Source organism: Zalophus californianus, chromosome X, assembly GCF_009762305.2.
Source record: "Zalophus californianus isolate mZalCal1 chromosome X, mZalCal1.pri.v2, whole genome shotgun sequence".
Classification (NCBI taxonomy): Eukaryota; Metazoa; Chordata; class Mammalia; order Carnivora; family Otariidae; genus Zalophus; species Zalophus californianus.
This window is the reverse complement of record NC_045612.1, coordinates 121,403,231-121,425,652: the sequence shown is the minus strand read 5'-3', so window position 1 is coordinate 121,425,652 and position 22,422 is coordinate 121,403,231. Positions and strand designations below refer to the sequence as shown.

General features: G+C 41.2%; 1 protein-coding gene across 3 annotated transcripts in view; it reads right to left on the bottom strand.

Moving 5' to 3' along the window:
• Positions 1–22,422, bottom strand: part of ARHGAP6 (Rho GTPase activating protein 6) — a 474,697-nt gene that overhangs the window by 169,362 nt on the left and 282,913 nt on the right. The window contains exon 1 of one of the 3 annotated variants that reach the window (XM_027609081.2): positions 3,610–3,734. The exons of the other annotated variants lie outside the window; for them this stretch is intronic. The gene's annotated coding sequence lies outside the window, so the exon portion shown is untranslated. Of the gene's footprint in view, positions 1–3,609; positions 3,735–22,422 lie in introns of those variants that run through there. 3 annotated transcript variants of the gene reach the window in all.

Genomic DNA, 22,422 nt, shown 5'->3' with positions numbered 1-22,422 from the left:
AAAACAGTAAGAAATAAAACAGAGTGCAGAGCTATGGTTGCCAAGGCAACCATAATCATATTTCCTTTGAACTTCGGTGGAGCATCCACTGTAGTTCAATCCAAGTTCATGTTTCCTTAGAAAGCTTATATAAATTCAAAGTCCTTATTACCTAGGCAGTATCATTCTAATCAAGCAGGTGATGACAAGAGTATAGAACAGGAACTGAAATGCCCATGGCATTCCTGTCATGGGGAAAAGACGGGAAAACGACACTTGCTACTTTGCTACCATACCCAATGGCCAAGAGAACATTTGCTTCCACTCCACTCCATTCGACAAGCATTTGTGGTACTAGCCGGCTACTGCCATGGATGGAAATGTGAGTCCCACCCCTAGATAATGTAATAAGCACAGATTAAAATGAGCTGCAATCCCCTCGTAGATCCCCATGGCCCTAGAGAACTATGAGAAAGCAGAATGGCTGGCAGGCACCCTCCACAGATCAGCATTAGTGGACCTTTTTCTTAAAGGAAAATATTCATTTGTCTTCATAGTGAAGAGAAGAAAAGTTTCCATACAATTTTGAGGAAGCTATTACTACTCATTTGTATCTCATTTGATGCTGCCTTCAGGACTAAAGAGGATGTTGTTTACTCCAGGAGATTGTCAAGATCTTGGAGGCTGGGTAGCCGGAGATTGCCTCAATGAGCCCCAAACAATCTTGGCTCATATTTTCCAGCTTAGGCACTCAACAATTTGAAGGTCTGTAAAGATGGTTGGTGTTTGAAAATCTGAATGCGTTTTCCCATAGAAACAACGATATGCATAGTGATTTGGGTTCTCAGGCCAGCTGATGTGGTCTCATTTAACCCACAACACACTTGAAGTGCAGAGTGGGAAATATAAATGGGAACACTATTCTCATTCAGCTGAGGGCCTGGTAAAGAGAGGCGTTCTCCATTGTGGTATAGGAGAAAGAGCACTGGGTCGGGGTCAGAGGTCCCCTTCTGTGCCTCTAGACCAGAGACTATTTCCTGTGAGTCCTGTGGAATCTCCTGGGTCCATATCAGTAGCCTGGCCCACTGTAGGATCTCAATCCAGAACTTGCTGGATAAATGAAATAATGAGCATGGTATGATTCTGGGCTAGTCACTTGACCATCTTTGAGATTTAGTCTCCTTCCCTGTAAATATAAATTAGATGCTTGAGAAGAGTAGACCAGGCACTATGCTTGTCTTGTTCTCTATTCATCTCCCCCTCAGATTGGTGGGCAACCCATTTTATTCCTGTTTTTTGTACTACAGGGATAACAATGGTTGCCACAAAGGGTGGATGAAAAGACGTATCATGAGGATGGAGACAGAGACCACTGGTGGGGATTGGAGTGTCATGGTTTTGGAAAGGAATGTGCTGAAAATATAGACACCTACTAGCATTTTTCACTGAACCAATAATGTTATAACAAACACTTCCCAAATTCACCCTCTCTGTGAAGCCTTTTTACGGTAACCCCCACCTCATCTTTCTGGTGTCTCCTTTCCCTGATATTTTACCTTATTTCTTTATTTTTTGTTTCTAGGACAGTGGTCCCTTCTCACTTACTTTATTTTGTGCTCTTTATTGGCTATCCCCTGACACAGCAGAATGGGAGTATCACCCAAGGCAGGGATGTGCATCTGTTTCATTCAGAGCTGTATCTCCAAAACCCAGAACAGTGTCTGCTCACAGTAGGCATTCAACACATATTTATTGAATAAATGAATCACTGAATGAGAGAAAGGAGTATACTCTTCTTTAGATCTAAAGAGAGGAACGAGATGTTTCCAAGTATAAATTTTCCAAAAAAGAAAAGGAAGCATTAATTGAAGACAAATTTTGGAATCTTATTAAATCTCGGAGGAGAAGGACAACCACTTTTGTCAGAAAAACTAAGGTAAGGAGACCCAACATCCCAACAAATTCAGTAACCAGAGTGGTTGCTTAAACACCGATGCTCTTGGTTATCTGTAAACATGTATAAGGAAGGAATGCTGTTGGACTTTAGGCTATCCTGAGGCCTGGGAGCTAGCAGGATACAAGGAGACACAAGATCTTCAGAATCGGTAGGTGTGCATTCGAATTCTTGCTCTGCCTCTTAATGCCTATTGACTTTGAGCAGCTAGAGAACCTTCCATGTCTCCGTTTTCTCCTTCCTAAAAGTGGAAGATGGCCCCTTGCCTTGCAAAGTTGTGAGGGTGAAATGAAAAGATGTAAGTAAACCCAGGAGACAGAGAACTTTCAACAGGCCATGACTTTCTCACCATTGCTTCCTGTCACCCTCCCAGCTTCGCCCCCACTAGCAGCAGCCTTGCCCAAGTCGCCGAACCCCTTGGTCTCCAGTGCCCTCTCCGACAAGATGAACAATTGGGTTAGAATGATTCCAAATAGATCTGCCACTCTGAAAATCCTGTGCACTCACTTTTACCTCCCCAAATACATAATTATGGGGCTGGATGAAATAAAGAGATATTGTAGAGATAATCTAGACTTATCTACAGAGGATTATTAAGTATCGTGAGTTGTGTGTGTTATAATTCTATACTCATAACCCCAAAGTGTAGTTTTTCCTTAACGAGTCTTCCGGAAGAAGAGTTATAGTCCATGTCTCAGCAGTTCAAACTCCAGAGAGTTTTTCAATGTTTGGGAGGGGCTGAAGAGGCCCAATATTTTAAAGATGAATGTAATTTGGTGCTGAAATCTTCCTTTTGCATTTATGACTGTGTCCCAAAAGAGAATCCTAGAAAAGAGAAGTGTGGCTCAGAAATATCAAGAGACCTCCTAAGAATCCAGCAAAGTTTCATACTCATTTCAGTTGATTTATGCTTTAAAATTGCTATTCATTTACAAGTTCCCACATTTGTACTGCCCAGACAGGATGAATTTGACAACCTGTGAATAATGGAAAAAGGAAGAAAATCAAGTTACCAAACAAATTATTTTCCCTTTGGGCCATGTGTACCCCATAAGATACCTTGGATACAGCACTTACATCACAGAAAAGTTTACTTAGGATTAGCAGAAAATAGTTTACTGGTTGCCATCCAGTCTTTAAAAGTCCTTTTTAAGAAATTAACCTATTCAAAGAGTTCCCAGAGGAGAAAAATCTTTTAATTCTAATACCTTTGCCCAGAGAAAAACTGGTCAGAAATATTTCCTAATACACTAGTGAAAAAGAGCTCCCTGAGTACAACCACGATTTTTAATGCCTTAAGGCATGTCTTGGTCTGAACAACATATCTTCAGGTCATATTCAAATTAGACACCTTTGGGTCACAGTCCAATCCTACACACACATACACACACACTCTGCACCACCCATTTCTCCCATTTCCTCCTGTAACCAGAAAATGGAATGTTTTGGCGCCACCACGCACACCCTTCCATTTGCATAAAACTAATGGCTTTAACTCACTAAAGAAGCACAAGAACATCATCAGGGCTGAAATTAGTCAAAATGAATAAAAGTTGTTAAGACAAAAATAAACCTTAAATTATAATATAACTTGGCCTGGACCAACAGCTACCATGTTAAAATAAATATCTATATCACATAATTAAATACAGGTGACCTAGAAACACCCAACTTACAAATATCCTGTACGTGGGAACAGCCAACCCAAGTGAGTCGGACCAGGACTAGGGCAGGCTCTCCCCAGGTCTGAAGGCGGGAGAAGGATTCCCCTTGGTCTCTTCCTGCTGGACACCAGTGTTGGTAGTGATTAGAGTAGAAGGGAGAAATGGGCAGCCATGGTTCTCATGCCACCACAGTATTCCCTTCCCACCATGCTCACCGAGGAATCCATTTCCCATAAATGTTACAAAGAGTGCCTTGGTTCCCAGGCGGGTCCATCAGAAGTCCGCTGGGCCCACAGTGCAGCTGGAACTGTGCTATTAATACTAGGCTGACTTCCCACTTGGAAGTCAACTCTAGCCCTGACAGTGTTCATCAGTTCTGTTATGGTTAAATGGATTTGTGGGCGGTCCTGGGAGCCTGCCAGTTAGAACATCCTTTCTGTGGGAAAATTCCTACCGAGGCCCAAACAACTCACTGACAAACACGGTTGTAGACCACACGTTGGGAGACCCTTAGGCATTGACAAATCAATCCTCACCTTTCCCTTCTGGAAGTGCTTGGGTGATCGTTAAGAGTAAACCATCGCACGGTTAAACCTACGACGGGTACAACACTCGGCACCTGGCCATGGTAACTAATAGGTATATTTTGCTGTCATCATTAATACAGTAACAGGTCTACCTCCTCCCTGACACACATACACATGTACACACTCATTAGGACACTTTAGACCCATCGCATGCATGCATGCACTCCACCGTGCAATGTTCCATGCGAACATGTTTTCATCTACACAGAAGTGTCTTTGTCTTTTCTTGGAGAAAAACTGAACCATGATCCAAGCTTGAACTGCGTACTTTAGCTGTTGTTTCCTTGCTCTGGGGATTGATTTGTACTTGTTCATCTACATTTTCGACTGGCCCCTCCCCAGGCCAAAAAGACAACTGTAGGACAACCAGCCAAAGCATGGAGATGCTCAACCACGGGACAGAAAGTGAAAGAGTTGTAATCAAGATTAGACCTGGGGCCTGAGTAACATCATGTTCAAATCAACCGAGAGACTCTCTATTGCATAATAGGTCCTCTCAGATTGGTGAAACTTACACGTGCAAAGGATATTGTTCTCATCAATGGCAAAGAGAGTTTGGTAAAAGTTGATGAATAACAAACCTGAATCATTTGTACACACATACACAGAGCTAACAACGCAGCGGAGGAGATGTTGGATGATTTCATTAGCAGATTGTACTCTGCTAGGAGATGAAAAATATTCACTGCCTCGGAGCCTTAAAAATGCACACTGTTAACCCGTGCAAGGGACACAATGGTGGTGCTGAAGCAGGTACATTCAATATACCTTCAGTTTTTGCAGCCAAAGAAGCCAGAGCTGCGTTATTTACTTAACAGGAACCACGGGAGACCACAGCGGTCCATGGAAGAGCAGAGGGTTTCCCAAATCCAACGTCTTCTTAAGGTCAGTTGATCAGTCTTTGATCAAAGGGCAAGGGCAGAGACAAGCACCAAGTTCAGTGTTGTGACCCGTCCTCCAGGGCGGGGATCAGAAGAGATTTCAGCACACCTGAATGATCTCCACTACAGAGCCATTAATGATACTTCAGCTTTGCTCTTACATCTTCTTTCTTACTTAATCACCCCCAAGGATAAAATATTCTCGCATCCATGGGGAATCTGAAATGAAGTAAGAGCAGATTTGGGCTTATTCTTAAAATGCCTGAGAATGATCTTTTAGTTGGTATATAATACATGTAAATATCAATAAATATTTGTATACTATGTATATATACTATGTTCACCTAGATTGATATATATATATATACATATACATATATATATATATATACTGTGCATATGTGTATAGGTACATACTGCTTTTGCACACAATATGGATGCTAACTGACCTTTAAAAATGCCTTCAAAGTGTACTATTGAGTTCAAGCATACTTAGGACCATATCCGTCTGTGGGCAGCTAATCAGAAATTACTGCCTCACTAACAGGTTTCCAAACTGAAAGTGAGATGCAAGTGTGCACACCTGCATCAGTTGTTGAAAGCATTATCCTTTACACTACTGCAGAAGTGTCAACACGAATCCACCCTCTGGAGTAGCCACAGCTCCCTGGACTGCTCAGTCTGATCAATACACAGAGGTAAGCCCCAGAAAGAAAGTGTTCCCTAATAGGCATTTGGAAAGAAGGCAAAAAATAATTTCCCCATCCACATTAGGTAAACCTGTATGGTGCTGCGGAAACAGAAAAAGGTATTAATTCCACATAGTGCTCTCTCCCAGGCAAAAGCATTTTAAAATAAAAGCTTTTAAAAAAGTTCTAATTTCAATTCACCCTGAGAACTAAACTTCTTCCTTTCAGGGAATTTACCAGTCTTGACCAGTGTTTAGAAGTCTTTAGCGCTGATACATTTGCTGGGGTGCACTTGCCTGACCAGAAGCAATCTGTCTTGCTCAACAGTAATGCTATACTATACTCAAAACAAAACAAAACAAAATTAAACACCAGAAAAAAAAAAAAAAAGAAGGATGGCGGATATGTTAATCTGGGCTAAGTTGTCCCAAAGGCCACACCTATTTCTTGGTAGTTGATCAAACCCAGTTTAGGATAAGGAGTTTGAATACGTGGCAAGCGGCCCAAATGAATTTGTGCCAGGTCCCACCTTGTTTCGATTCCTTCTTCCCTAATTGCTCCACTTCCTCTCAGCACTTTCTGGTCATTCTCCCTGACCTCATCATTGGAGAGGGTTGTGTCCATAAAGTGGGTGCAGTCATATTCTAGACAAGTCACTGCCTGGGGTTTCTAATGAGCCAGTAATATTCTGTGACTGCATCAGGCAAACTTTTCATGCAGAGATGCTCAGAATACCTGAAAAGGATAGAGAAGCTAACTTTTTATTGTTGCCAAGCTAACAAGACAGGTTGGATTTTTGGTGCCTGATGGCTAATAAATGGTTATATGTATGGAAGAATTTGGTCTTTCATAAAACCTGATAGGGATATGGTGGAACAGTAGTTAACGTTTACCACCTTGCATTTCTTTTTTTTTTAAATTTTTTATTGTTATGTTAATCACCATACATTACATCATTAGTTTTTGATGTAGTGTTCCATGATTCATTGTTTGTGCATAACACCCAGTGCTCTACGCAGAATGTGCCCTCTTTAATACCCATCACCAGGCTAACCCATCCCCCTCCCCTCCTCCCCTCTAGAACCCTCAGTTTGTTTTTCAGAGTCCATCATCTCTCATGGTTCCTCTCCCCCTCCGACTTACTCCCCTTCATTCTTCCCCTCCTGCTATCTTCTTCTTCTTTTTTTTCTTAAAATATATTGCATTATTTGTTTCAGAAGTACAGATCTGTGATTCAACAGTCTTGCACAATTCACAGCGCTCACCATAGCACATACCCTCCCCAGTGTCTATCACCCAGCCACCCCATCCCTCCCACCCCCCACCACTCCAGCAACCCTCAGTTTGTTTCCTGAGATTAAGAATTCCTCATATCAGTGAGGTCATATGATACATGTCTTTCTCTGATTGACTTATTTCACTCAGCATAACACCCTCCAGTTCCATCCACGTCCTTGCAAATGGCAAGATCTCATTCCTTTGGATGGCTGCATAATATTCCATTGTGTATATATACCACATCTTCTTTATCCATTCATCTGTCGATGGACATCTCGGCTCTTTCCACAGTTTGGCTACTGTGGACATTGCTGCTATAAACATTGGGGTGCACGTACCCCTTTGGATCCCTACATTTGTATCTTTGGGGTAAATACCCAGTAGTGCAATTGCTGGATCGTATGGTAGCTCTATTTTCAACTTTTTGAGGAACCTCCATACTGTTTTCCAGAGTGGTTGCACCAGCTTGCGTTCCCACCAACAGTGTAGGAGGGTTCCCCTTTCTCCGCATCCCCGCCAACATCTGTCGTTTCCTGACTTGTTAATTTTAGCCATTCTGACTGGTGTGAGGTGGTATCTCATTGAGGTTTTGATTTGGATTTCCCTGATGCCGAGCGATGTTGAGCACTTTTTCATGTGTCTGTTGGCCATTTGGATGTCTTCTTTGGAAAAATGTCTGTTCATGTCTTCTGCCCATTTCTTGATTGGATTATTTGTTCTTTGGGTGTTGAGTTTGATAAGTTCTTTATAGATTTTGGATACTAGCCCTTTATCTGATATGTCATTTGCAAGTATTTTCTCCCATTCTGTCGGTTGTCTTTTGGTTTTGTGGACTGTTTCTTTTGCTGTGCAAAAGCTTTTTATCTTGATGAAATCCCAATAGTTCATTTTTGCCCTTGTTTCCCTTGCCTTTGGCGATGTTTCTAGGAAGAAGTTGCTGCGGCTGAGGTCGAAGAGGTTGCTGCCTGTGTTCTCCTTTAGGATTTTGATGGACTCCTGTCTCACGTTTAGGTCTTTCAACCATTTGGAGTCTATTTTTGTGAGGGGTGTAAGGAAATGGTCCAGTTTCATTCTTCTGCATGTGGCTGTCCAATTTTCCCAACACCATTTCTTGAAGAGACTGTCTTTTTTCCATTGGACATTCTTTCCTGCTTTGTCAAAGATGAGTTGACCATAGAGTTGAGGGTCCATTTCTAGGCTCTCGAATCTGTTCCATTGATCTATGTGTCTGTTTTTGTGCCAGTACCATACTGTCTTGATGATGACAGCTTTGTAATAGAGCTGGAAGTCCGGAATTGTGATGCCGCCAGCTTTGCTTTTCTTTTTCAATATTCCTCTGGCTATTCGGGGTCTCTTCTGGTTCCATACAAATTTTAGGATTATCTGTTCCATTTCTTTGAAAAAAGTGGATGGTATTTTGATGGGGATTGCATTGAATGTGTAGATTGCTCTAGGTAGCACTGACATCTTCACAATGTTTGTTCTTCCAATCCATGAGCATGGAACGTTTTTCCATTTCTTTGTGTCTTCTTCAATTTCTTTCATGAGTATTTTATAGTTTTCTGAGTACAGATCCTTTGCCTCTTTGGTTAAATTTATTCCTAGGTATCTTATGGTTTTGGGTGCAATTGTAAATGGGATCGACTCCTTGATTTGTCTCTCTTCTGTCTTGTTGTTGGTGTATAGGAATGCCACTGATTTCTGTGCATTGATTTTATATCCTGCCCCTTGACTGAATTCCTGTATGAGTTCTAGCAGTTTTGGGGTGGAGTCTTTTGGGTTTTCCACATACAGTATCATATCATCTGCAAAGAGTGAGAGTTTGACTTCCTCCTTGCCCATTTGGATGCCTTTGATTTCTTTTTGTTGTCTGATTGCTGTGGCTAGGACTTCTAATACTATGTTGAATAGCAGTGGTGATAGTGGACATCCCTGCCGCGTTCCTGACCTTAGGTGGAAAGCTCTCAGCTTTTCCCCATTGAGAATGATATTTGCTGTAGGTTTTTCATAGATGGCTTTTATGATATTGAGGTATGTACCCTCTATCCCTATACTCTGAAGAGTTTTGATCAAGAAAGGATGGTGTACTTTGTCAAATGCTTTTTCTGCATCTATTGAGAGGATCATATGATTCTTGTTCTTTCTTTTGTTAATGTATCACGTTGATTGATTTGCGGACGTTGAACCAGCCTTGCAGCCCAGGGATAAATCCCACTTGGTCATAGTGAATAATCCTTTTAATGTACTGTTGGATCCTATTGGCTAGTATTTTGGTGAGAATTTTTGCATCCATGTTCATCAAGGATATTGGTCTGTAATTCTCCTTTTTGATGGGGTCTTTGTCTGGTTTTGGGATCAAGGTAATGGTGGCCTCATAAAATGAGTTTGGAAGTTTTCCTTCCATTTCTATTTTTTGGAACAGTTTCAGGAAAAAAGGTATTAATCTTCTTTAAATGTCTGATAGAATTCCCCTGGGAAGCCATCTGGCCCTGGGCTTTTGTTTGTTGGGAGATTTTTGATGACTGCTTCAATTTCCTTAGTGGTTATAGGTCTGTTCAGGTTTTCTATTTCTTCCTGGTTGAATTTTGGTAGTTGATACATCTCTAGGAATGCACCCATTTCTTCCAGGTTATCTAATTTGCTGGCATAGAGTTGCTCATAATATGTTCTTATAATTGTATTTCTTTGGGGTTGGTTGTGATCTCTCCTCTTTCATTCATGATTTTGTTGATTTGGGTCATTTCTCTTTTCTTTTTGATAAGTCTGGCCAGGGGTTTATCAATCTTGTTAATTCTTTCAAAGAACCAGCTCCTAGTTTCGTTGATCTGTTCTACTGTTCTTTTGGTTTCTATTTCATTGATTTCTGCTCTGATCTTTATTATTTCTCTTCTCTTGCTGGGTTTAGGCTTTATTTGCTGTTCTTTCTCCAGCTCCTTTAGGTGTAGGGTTAGGTTGTGTATTTGAGACCTTTCTTGTTTCTTGAGAAGGCTTGTATTGCTATATACTTTCCTCTCAGGACTGCCTTTGCTGTATCCCAAAGATTTTGAACAGTTGTGTTTTCATTTTCATTGGTGTCCATGAATTTTTTTAATTCTTCTCTAATTTCCTGGTTGACCCATTCATTCTTTAGTAGGATGCTCTGTAGCCTCCATGTATTTGAGTTCTTTCTGACTTTCCTCTTGTGATTGAGCTCTAGTTTCAAAGCATTGTGGTCTGAAAATATGCAGGGAATAATCCCAATCTTTTGGTACCGGTTGAGACCTGATTTGTGATCTGGGATGTGATCAATTCTGGAGAATGTTCCATGGGCACTCGAGAAGAATGTGTATTCCGTTGCCTTGGGATGGAATGTTCTGAATATGTCTGTGAAGTCCATTTGGTCCAGTGTGTCATTTAAAGTCTTTATTTCCTTGTTGATCTTTTGCTTAGATGATCTGTCCATTTCAGTCAGGGGGGTGTTAAAGGTCCCCCACTATTATTGTATTGTTGTCAATGTGTTTCTTTGCTTTTGTTATTAATTGCCTTATATAATTGGCTGCTCCCATGTTCGGGGCATAGATATTTACAATTGTTAGATCTTCTTGTTGGATAGACCCTTTAAGTAGGATATAGTGTCCTTCTTCATCTCTTATTACAGTCTTTGCTTTAAAATCTAGTTTGTCTGATATAAGGATTGCCACCCCAGCTTTCTTTTGATGTCCATTAGCATGGTAAATGGTTTTCCACCCCCTCACTTTCAATCTGGGGGTGTCTTTGGGTCTCAAATGAGTCTCTTGCAGACAGCATATTGATGGGTCTTGTTTTTTAATCCAATCTGATAGCCTGTGTCTTTTGATTGGGGCATTGAGCCCATTTACATTCAGGGTAACTATTGAAAGATATGAATTTAGTGCCACTGTATTGCCTGTAAGGTGACTGTTACTGTATATTGTCTGTGTTCCTTTCTGATCTATGCTGCTTTTAGGGTCTCTCTTTGCTTAGAGGACCCCTTTCGATATTTCTTGGAGGGCTGGTTTCGTGTTTGCAAATTCCTTTAGTTTTTGTTTGTCCTGGAAGCTTTTTATCTCTCCTTCAATTTTCAATGACAGCCTAGCTGGATATAGTATTCTTGGCTGCATATTTTTCTCGTTTAGTGCTCTGAAGATATCTTGCCAGTCCTTTCTGGCCTGCCAGGTCTCTGTGGATAGGTCTGTTGCCAATCTCATGTTTCTACCATTGTAGGTTACATATCTCTTCTCCTGAGCTGCTTTCAGGATTTTCTCTTTGTCTCTGAGACTTGTAAGTTTTACTATTAGATGTCGGGGTGTTGACCTTTTATTGATTTTGAGAGGGGTTCTCTGTGCCTCCTGGATTTTGATGCCTGTTTCCTTCCCCACATTAGGGAAGTTCTCTGCTATAATTTGCTCCAATATACCTTCTGCGCCTCTCTCTCTTTCTTCTTCTTCTGGGATCCCAATTATTCTAATGTTGTTTCGTCTTATCGTATCGCTTATCTCTCGAATTCTGCCCTCGTGATCCTGTGGTTGTTTCTCTCTCTTTTTCTCAGCCTCTTTATTTTCCATCATTTGGTCTTCTATATCGCTGATTCTCTCTTCTGTACTACCTTGCACTTCTTTAATGGTTTCCATTATCTACCAAAGACAGCCTAATAGTTGTGAGTGTCCAAACTAGTCGGGGTCCGGGGTCAGTGTGCAACATCTATCCTACAAGCTCATTGTCATGATTAAATGAAATACATACACATATTTTTTCACCACCACCACCACCACCATCATGATCATCATCATCCTTTAATGGGAAATAAGGACTACTCATACATACTCACTACACCACAGAATTTTAGTTAGGAAGGGAATGTGATCTACGATAGAATAAACTCAAAGGTAAACATAGTAATCTACAGTTCTTTTATATAGAAGGATGTCCCAATAGTTCCTTAGCCTCAATATATTTTTCCTCAACAGACCATCTATCTCCACTTTTCTCCCATTACCAAGGAGCCTGAAGGTTTACATAAATGACCAATTTCAGTGAAGTACTGGACAAAACTTTCTGGAACCTTTGTGGACCAGACAGTAAAATGTAGCAGAAATGGTTGTACATTCATGTGAACTTAAGAACTAATTAACCCAGGCACCAGGGTGGCTCAGACAGTTAAGTGTCTGACTCTTGATTTCTGCTCAGGTCATGATCTCAGGGTCATGAGATGGAGCCCCAAGTCAGGCTTAAGATGATTCTCTCTCCTTCTCCCTCTGCCCCTCCCTACCCACCCCCTCCCCCACTCTCTTGCGCTCCCTGTCTAAAAAAATAAAAAAAAAAAAAAAAAAAGGAAAGAACAAATTAACAAAGAGGGCAAAACTACAGTGGCAGACACTTGGCCCCAGCTTGCTCAACAACTTCATCAAAAACTGACATAAAAGTCTAGATCATGCTTATCAAATTTGCAGATGGCACTAAGCTAAGAAAAATAGATAATAAGGGAGAATTAGGGTTTTAAAATATAGTTTAAGTTTACATATAATAATTTAATTAGCTCCAAATGTTTAGAATGAGACTAAAACAAAAAGATTCAAAAAATTAGAGAGAAGTTTGCATTTAAATTATAAGAAAAATTAATCAGAGATAGAGAAGTGACTTGAGGAATAGGTAGAGCTCTTTGTCCACTAAGCTCAAAGGAAATCTGACCAAAGTGCTAAACCAGGTAAAGGAAACTTAGGCTGCATGAGAAGAACTTGGGAATCCAACTCAAGAAAAGTGATAATGCCCTGGGTTCCACCCAGACCACGATACTCCTGGAGCAGCAAACTGTTCCAGAGGCCACGCCTTTGAAAGACACTGATGCATCCAGCAAACCCTGAATAGGGTAGTGTGGCTAGGAGGGGAAGTTTCTGGAGAGTCATTTAACAAAACTTTGAAGTCCACAAAAGGAATTAAGGCTGTTTAGTCTGCCTGGGGTTGGGATAACAGAAATGTGGGATAACAGAAATGCTGACTGGCCAGCAGGTAAATTCAGTAGTAGATCTGGCCTATCTTTTGTTTTTTTAATTTAACTTTATTATCTTATGTTAATCACCATACATTACATCATTAGTTTTTGATGTAGTGTTCCATGATTCATTGTTTGCTTATAACACCCAGTGCTCCCTGCCATAAGTGCCCTCATTAATATCCATCACCAGGCTAACCCATCCCCCCCAACCCCCACCCCTCTAGAGCCCTCAGTTTGTTTCTCAGTCTCTCATGGTTCGTCTCCCCCTCCGATTCCCCCCCCTTCATTTTTCCCTTCCTACTATCTTCTTTTTTTTTCCAACTCATTTTATGAGGCCAGCATTACCTTGATCCCAAAACCAGACGAAGACCCCATCAAAAAGGAGAATTACAGACCAATATCCCTGATGAACATGGATGCAAAAATTCTCACCAAAATACTAGCCAACAGGATCCAACGGTACATTAAAAGGATTATTCACCACGACCAAGTGGGATTTATTCCTGGGCTGCAAGGTTGGTTCAACATCCGCAAATCAATCAACGTGATACAATACGTTAATAGAGGAAATAAGAACCATATGATCCTCTCAACAGATGTAGATCTGGCCTCTCTTTCAAGAGAGAAGATTTCAAATGACTGAATGGGAATTCTGGGGAGTAGTCCCAGGCTTTCCCAAGGAGATCCTTCCTAAAGAAAACATTTACCCAACCATAAGTGACTTAGGGGTAAGGGGATTCTCAACACTCAGAGGCTCGTGCAGATAACCATTGGCTCATCCATCCTCAACGTGGAGCAAAAGATTCCCGCTTTGGGGGAAAGGCCAAACATATGACCTTTGAGGTCCCACCACTGTGATTCAATTCTCCTACATTACTTCTGACGACAGATAGGAAGAAGAGGCAGAGGTTCGTTAAGGGAGAAGGAGATGCTTAGAAAGGGGAGACGCAAAGTTTACTGATGGCTCTGGCTGGCTAAGGAGTGTAGCAGGTGGCAGAGTCTCCCTGACAAACAGATCCATGCTAATTAAAGAATAAAGGCCCGAACCAAACGTTAGAAGTTCACTTAAGGCTGATCCTATTCTGAAGACAATGTAGTGGGAGACAGCTTTGCCAGCACCCTATACGCTATCCACACCCTCTGAAGAATGGGATGATGCCTCACGCTTTTTCACGTCGGCCCCAACAGCTTAGCTACGGGGCATGCAGCAGGTGCTCCTCAGCCCCTTGCTGCTTGGTTAACCTTCGACTTTTTCTCCAGGGGATTCAGGTTAAAGAATGAGGAATGATTCACCCACGGTGGAAAGTCTAGTTAGGCCAGGTGGCTATTTGCTTGACTGCTTTCACTAGGGAAAACGACCCTAACCTAATTGGAAGTATTTGGACATCAGAGTGATAAAACCATGGTTTGGGCTGTCTTGTGGCAAAATATCATAGTAGTGTGTCAACATGGGTTTTTTCTTAAATCTTTCAATCACTGGTCATTTTTTTAACTTGTCTTTTCAAAAATATTATACTTTTCTGATATCTGATGGGACATTAATGAATTTTGTTAGACTGCACTTCAACACTATAAGGATTCAATATCATTATTTGACATAATGTTGTAAGATACATAGCATATATTGTATTTTAATATAATATAGGTACCTTTTAATAACTAACAAAACTCTCTAGAAGATTTATATCCATCTAATCACTATATAGTTAAATTACAACAAAGCAACTTGAGAATCTATCACGTCATTAAATAACACAAAACATCCACATTGCCTTGACCCAGAAACGAGGAAAACGATGCTACAGAGTTAAAGTCAGGTGAGAACATTATTGTAGGGCATACTGACTGAAAGGAGCACATTTTCAAATATCTGCTTTACCTCTTTATTGCTCTTGGTTATGCTCTTAGTCCTAACTGAGTCTGTGGCTCCGGTTAGTTCATTTTCACCTTTTATTGCTGGGGAATTTCATCACAGCTCTATGACCTGCCAGTAGACGACTCTTTGGGTCAACTGAGAATACCACGGCCTTCGCTCCTGCAGCCTCTGAGCATTTCACTGTGGATTTTAATTACCATGGTGCTGTGCTTATGAACCACCCCCAAACTGCGTTGAACTGGGAAGTAATTTTCTTCCAGTTACCTTTTAAATTAATATCAAAATGACAGACACATGCACAATGCACCATTCTTTACAGACACCGGTTCATCACGGGACTTAATCACTTCCAGAGCAATGCAAATGGATGAAATCCAAGGGGCTCTGATTCACAGGATTCCTGGCTTTTCTCCCATTCAGTTGGTGGGAAATTCTTTCTCTTTTTAAGTTAGATGAGGGGTGGAGTTAGAGAAATCTGTATCCTACACTCTCATGATTGGGCTCATGCCTTTATTGGGCTCCAGATCTGGTATGTTTTTTGCTCAGTCGATCAGACTCCTAATTCTATCCATTGCGTTCAAATAGCGGCACTATTTTTTTTTTCTCCTTCCTTCCCCCAATGTTGCAGCACTTTTCAAATATGGGGCCTCTCTAGCTGGCTGCACAGATCTGCCTGAGTGACACACAGCATCTCTCTTCTGTGCTAATAAGTCACTTACAGCCCAGGGATCATCTCGGGTATCCTCTAAGTCATGACCAGCGGTGTGCTACGGACAGAGCGACTTTCTCAATAAATCTCTACTGTGTAGGTAGAGGAGCTAGGATTACCAGCCAGGTCTGCTTTTGTTCAAACTTGTGTCTTAACTATCACTTCTAAAAAACTGAGATATAATTCACATACCATAACATTCACCACCTTAAAGTCTGCAGTCCAGCAGGTTTTAATATGTTCAGAGAGTTGTGCAACCATCACCACAATCAATTTTAAAGCATTTTCACCATTCCAAAAAGAGACCCATACCCAATAGCAGTTGTTCCCCACTCTGCTCTTCCCCAGTCCCTGCAACCATGAATTTGCTTTCTATGTATTTGCCTATTCTGGGTACTTCATATAAATGCAATCGTACAGTACGGGTCTCTTGCGTCTGCATTCTTTACTTAGCATAATGTTGTCAAGGCTCACCCATGTTGTAGCACTTACCATTCCTTTTTCTAGCTGAATAATATTCTACTGTATACATATATCGCATTTGCTTATCTATTCATTGGTTGATGGACATTTTGATCGTTTCCACTTTTTGGCTACTATAAATAATGTTGCCATAAACATTCCTGTGCATGTTTCTGTGTGGATATAGGTTTTCATTTCTCTTAGGAAGACATCTAGGAATGGAATTTCTAGGTCGTATAACTCTTCTTAACTAGAGCTTAATTATTTTCCTCAGGTGGCCACAAGTGATCTCAATTGTGTAAATTCTCCTACACCTTGACTCTACCACCTTTTTATAACAGAAAACCCAGTTTGGGACATTTCATTCTATTACTCTATTTTATCACCATAAAGGCCATCCATTCATGTCTATGAACAGTTCAACGCAAAGACCTACAGAAAGTCAAAATTAAATTTGTGGCATTTATCTTCTTAAAAAGAAATACATCTTATTTAGAAGAACTCTATAGATAATAGAACGGGTACATTCTCCATTGATTAATAATACTTTCTTACAGTAGTATCTGCCACAGCATTTCCTTAAGAGAGCAAACACTTCCGGTACTCTACATGATCCATCATTTCTTCCTTCTGTGAGTGTCAAGTCCTTTGACGGGTAATGGCATCAGTCTACATAGAAATCTTGTAGGGTCACATCCATCTTCCATGAGACAGTTGACCCAACCTGAATTAGCGATGTCAGAAAAACCTTACTTTTTATATGCAACTTTTTTTTTTTTTTTTTTACATTTGGGAACACTTAATTACTCAGAATAACAAAAGAATAAACTTCATTCATTAGTAAGAGGAACTTACTTAGAATCAACAAATTAATTCTGTAAATGGCCCCCAAGGAAGATTAAATGTAATCAGGCTTGCCCATAAGTCCTGTCAATATAACCTCCAAATCATATTTAAACCTATAATAAAAGACTAGTCCATTCAGTACCAAACTTCCTACCACCAGATTCCAGTGTATTCAAAATTCCTAATCATCTTAGCACAAGCATTATTAAACACGATAATTTTACACTGTATTGCTTCACACTTAGAAAAATATCCCCTCCCCTGTCTTCTGAGAAGATGCTTCTCCAGGGATCTTGTAGATTTCAGATTTGTTTTCTTTCTCCTGCCTCGCAGCATCAGTGAGACCATTCTGTAAAATCCACTGGGACAGAAGGCCATTCGTATCAATCAGTCACATAGATAAAATTTGCCTTTGGATCTTATGCAAACACTATCCACAAACACAAAATGTTTTCCGCACCTTGTCAGTTGACTAAGAGAACTTGATCTAGATATAGACACATCATAACAAAAGCACTATTGCCCTCTGCTACCTCACTTTGAAGGCCCTCTTAAAACAAGGAGAAAAAGATAAAAACCATATAAAAGAAAGCTGAGTTACAGGATTTTCCAGCAGTATCATTCCTACTGGTTTTGCTTGTTTGAGATGGCTACCGAGTTCCACAAATTGCTAATGAGGCCCCCACCCTTGAGATCCACGCACCATGCCTTATCCCTAAACGGAGCCGCAGTATGTGAAGGGAAGTAAAACCTCGAGGGTCAGCACCGGGATGGTGTTGACAAAGAAACCCACGCGCACGGTGCAGTGCAGACTGTTTTCCAAATGACCTCAATCTTTAGAAAGCCCACAAACATACAACTGGGTTGGCTTCCTCCTACCACTTGAAATAATCCCAGTTCACCTCACCCGCCAACCCTGCCACCTCCCCGCTCACGTGCTAGGCAAATACTTGCCATTTCAACACTTGGCTCAGGCACACAACACGAGCAAGGCAAAGTTTTCTTACATTATTACCCATGGCCAAGTGTATAACTCTGAAGTGGTCTGCTCTCCCTGCAGTTTTTCCATGTGAGTGTAACATCATCTATAGGCGGACGATCCCCACCAGTGGGGAAGGAACTGCTAACCATTTGTATCTTAGTAAGATGGAAGCCATGAAGCAATAGATGTTTAAGAGTTGGGGTGCCATCTCCCAGATTTGAATGAATTTCCTTTGTAATATCAGTGACAAATTGTCAACTAAACTCAGCTGGTAAAGATAAGTCCACCGAACTTGCTCTTAGACAACCTGAGCTGGAATTTCTCTTCTACCAATAACGAGCCATGTGACCTTGGGAAAGCTACTTAACTTGGTGAGCGGCCTCTGTTAGTTGCCTATCCAGCAGTCATTTCCCCTTCATTTCCCCTTCCCACCTCCTTCCAAATCGAGGTCTGATGTTTTGTTAGCCTTTCAACCTTCCCCCGTGTGACGAGGGGTACAGGACCCATCCCTGGTTTCAATGACAGAGCCTCATTATTTTTAGTCATTATTTTTGTGGTTATGCCCTTACATTTGACAGGACTGTTATCAGGAGGGAAATGGACATCAGATTAAGTTCAGTTGCATAACAATCACAAAAAGAGCAAGAAATAAAAATAACAGTGGCTTGAAATAAGACGCAAGTATAATTCCCTGGTGGAGAAAGAAGCCGGGTGGCAGGCACCCTGGAGCACCACAATGCCACCAGGGCAGAGGCTCCCACCAGCTTACTTGTCTGTCAGTTTGCTGTGCTACCTCGGGCCCAACATGGCTGCTCGAGCTCTGGAAAATATATCTGTCCTCCAGCCAACAGGAAGCCCTCGTCGGTCACATGGCCACAATTAGCTGCACGGGAGGCAGTGCAAGGCAGGCCGGGAGAGGGGCAGCAACCAACAGTCACTGCCACAGCATGCAACCCAGTTGCAGCCAATGAGATATGAAGATTCGAGGAAAGTCCCCTGCTAAGGAGGAGAAAGGAAGACGTGGCCTGTACTTCTCTCTCTGGCCCCAATCAGATAGCACGTGATGTTTGGAATTGATGTGGCCATCTTATTACCAATGAGCCATCTTGAAAGCCAACAAATAGAGCAGGACAGAGCCTGCACAGAGAAAGATCTGCCATCCTAATATTTTGTACATGGATCTTACACCACTCTGGATTTCTTATGACGTCAGACTGCAATTTCATTGCTCTTTAATTCTGTTGGAGGGGGAGTATTCTATTACTTGTAGCTGAATGCTTCCTAATCCATTCCACCCATCCAACAGGCCTTCCAAAGTCAAAGACAGTTATTTCTCCTCTTGGTCTGTATTTTCACAAGCTAAGAATTCTAGAGACATAAAAGACCAAACAGTTCTTATTTTAATCACTATTATCAAAATATACCTTGGTTACTATTGGTTTTATTTAAAAAGGAACGCAAAAAAAACCTACTGGACATTCGTTTATTCAGGTATTCAAATATTTCCTGAAAAGCATAACAGTTTTAAAATCCTGGCTACACCATTTCTGGCACTGCAATCTAGTGCAAGTAATTTAATCTGTGAGAGCCACAGTTTCCTTATATGAAAAGAAAGGAAAAACACCATCACTTTTTACGAGTGTGTGAAGTTCAGAAATATATGTAAATGACATAATGTCAGATATATACTAGGTGCTCAGTAACTGGAAACTATCATGCCATAGGCAGCCACTGAAGATGCAAAGATGAGACTGGATCTGGTTCAAAGTTGCATTCCTGCCTTCCTTTCTTTCCTTCATTCATTTATACATATATGCACCCATAAATACATCTTCTACCTACTTCCAGAAGGCACTGAAAGAAGGCAAAAGGAAACATCATAGCAATGTTTTAAGTTCTAGAATAAAGTGTATATACCAAGGAATTACGAGTAGTCAGAGAAAAAGCAGAAACCAGGAGGCAAAAGATGACACAAATGAGCAGAAGCCATGAGGGAAAGAGAAGGGAAGTCAAGAGAAGGTATTTGAGACCACAGAGAAGGGACGGGGAGCGAAGAGAGGCAGGATTGAGGGAGGAAGGTATGATGTGGGTTGGGGGCGGGGAGGAGAGAGACTAAAACAGAGAGTGAGCCAAATTGAGTCTCCAGCCTGGTAAATGTCTAGCATTGCTGAAGACCCATATTTTGCACAGTGATGAGTTCCTTCTGAGTCTTGCCTGGAGTAGGGCGCCAGTTCTCCCAAGGACTACGATGTTTTTCTCCTCTTCGCATTCCTTCCCTTGTAACTTCATCATGAATTCCTCCTATCTGAAACCATCAAGCGTGTCTCTGTTTCTTGCAACACAAAAAGATCCTGAAACCAAGTAAACGGTAGCTGAAGCCATGGACTTGGAAACAGGGTGAAAGGAATGTGTATACAGTGATAAGGGAAGAGGGCTAAGATGGAAATGTGTTTAAAGAGCAGAAGAAGGAAAAGAGGCCTGCAGAGGAGGTCAAGGGGTAGTACTCGGAGACATCCGGAGACATAAAGGAGTTGTGGGAAATGGAGGAAAAGAGGTTGCCAGGAAGAAACAGAGTTGGATTCAAAGGCCACCAAATTTTAAATGCAATAAGGGCTCATCTTCCTGAATTTGGTAATGAGATCTTCTATAACCCTGAATAAAAGAGATTCAAGAGTGATTGTGTGAAAGTCAGCTGGCAGAGGGCTGAGGAGTGAATAGAGATGAGTATGTAAAGTAGCTCTGAGTGTAAATTATCCTTATGTGAGGTTTAGCTGAAAAAGACAGAAAGGGATGGCTTTCAGGAGGGGTTTGCTTGACCCAGTACTTTCATATGGAAATAGCTCTAAGAAAGGAATAGTTCAAGTTTTTTTTTTTTAAGGATTTCATGTTTACTTTTATTTTTTAAAAAGATTTTATTTATTTATTTGGGAGAGAGAGCGTGCGCGTGCAAGAGAGAGCGTGAGCAGAGGGGAGGGGCAGAAGGAGAGGGAGAAGCAGACTCCCCGCTGAGCAGGGAGCCCGATGCGGGACCCAAGCCCAGGACCCTGGGATCATGACCTGAGCCGCAGTCAGACACTTAGCCAACTGAGCCACCCAGGCACCCGGAATATTTCAAGTTTTAAATTCGTTTGCTTTAAGCTCACGAAGTAGTATGTGGAAACAACATGGCTGTCTATAATTTGCCAATTATTGTTACTTGCTCTGGATATAAGCCCATCTCACAAGAGCACCGATGGGGTTGGGTTTCTGGAAGTGACAAATCTTGTAGTTGTGGCTGGCCAATGAATCACCCAGGAAGTTTGAGAGACCAGGATGTTGTTACCTCCAGATCTTGGGTCTTCCAGGCTTCCGCCCTATCGGGCAGGCACATCTGCTTCTCCAAATGAAGGAAACCAAACCAGAATAGAAGACACAGTTGGCAAAGCCACAAGGTCAATCCTTGCCCTCTCCTTCCTGGTTTCCAGCACTGAGCTAGGATGATCTATGTGAGCTGCTTTGGAGCAATCCTGCACTCTGAGAAAAGAACTGAAATAGGAACCACTAACACTGCTTTCCTTTTTCAGCATCTCTGAAATGCCATCGGATTTGTTTACTTGTCCCACAAATTTTAAATGATTTCCTACTATGTGCTAGAATCTGGTGTAGGCACTCGAGAGGAGTGGTGGTCGTATAATCATCTTCCTATGTAATATACATGGCCATGGGTCTTGCATAAGGTCTAATTATTAATAAGGATTCTCACTGTTTATCTAAATGGACGCATCTGTAAATCTCACTAAGCATATTGCATTACTGTTTACAAAGGATGAGGTTGCTGTTTATTTTTCAGCATGGAAGATGCACATGCTGTACTTGGCATTTATGAGGTACGGCTCAGGGTGGACAAAACCTTAAGATAAATACTCCATTCTACAACCCACAAAAGAGGATGAACTCCAAAGCTTCTCTATGTGTTCCAAGTTTCATCAGGGCCCGTTTGGCCCGGGGTTCCATATGGGTCAGAAGATCCACGTGGCATATTAGAGAGAGGAAGTAAATTCTGTTAACCTCTCAAATGGCATTCTTATCCCACCTCCAATACTAACTTCCTAACATGCCTTGACGATCACTTTTGGATTCATCTTCCATGAACTTATCTAAAATTGTTTTAGAATTTCTGCATTTAAAAATGTTAGACTGTATCACTTTCTTAAAATACAGGTTTAAAAATGGAACAAACATGTTTTCCATTTACGACTCCCACAAGCTTAACTCTTACTCTATAATCATGTCTCTTAATGTTGCTTAAAGGGTATTATCTAGTCCTGTGACGTTCTATTGTATTATGTCCACCTCTGTATCCCCGCAGCCTATAAAATACCTGACAGAGAAGGAGAGGGCTTAATAAAAATTTGGGATGAAATAAAATAATTTAATAAACAAGTACTTGTCACCCCATTTTAATCTGTAGGCTTTAAACCTCCCATCTTTCCACCCTCATTTTTTACAGACTAGAGAATCCTAATATTTCCATGGATTCTCACCAA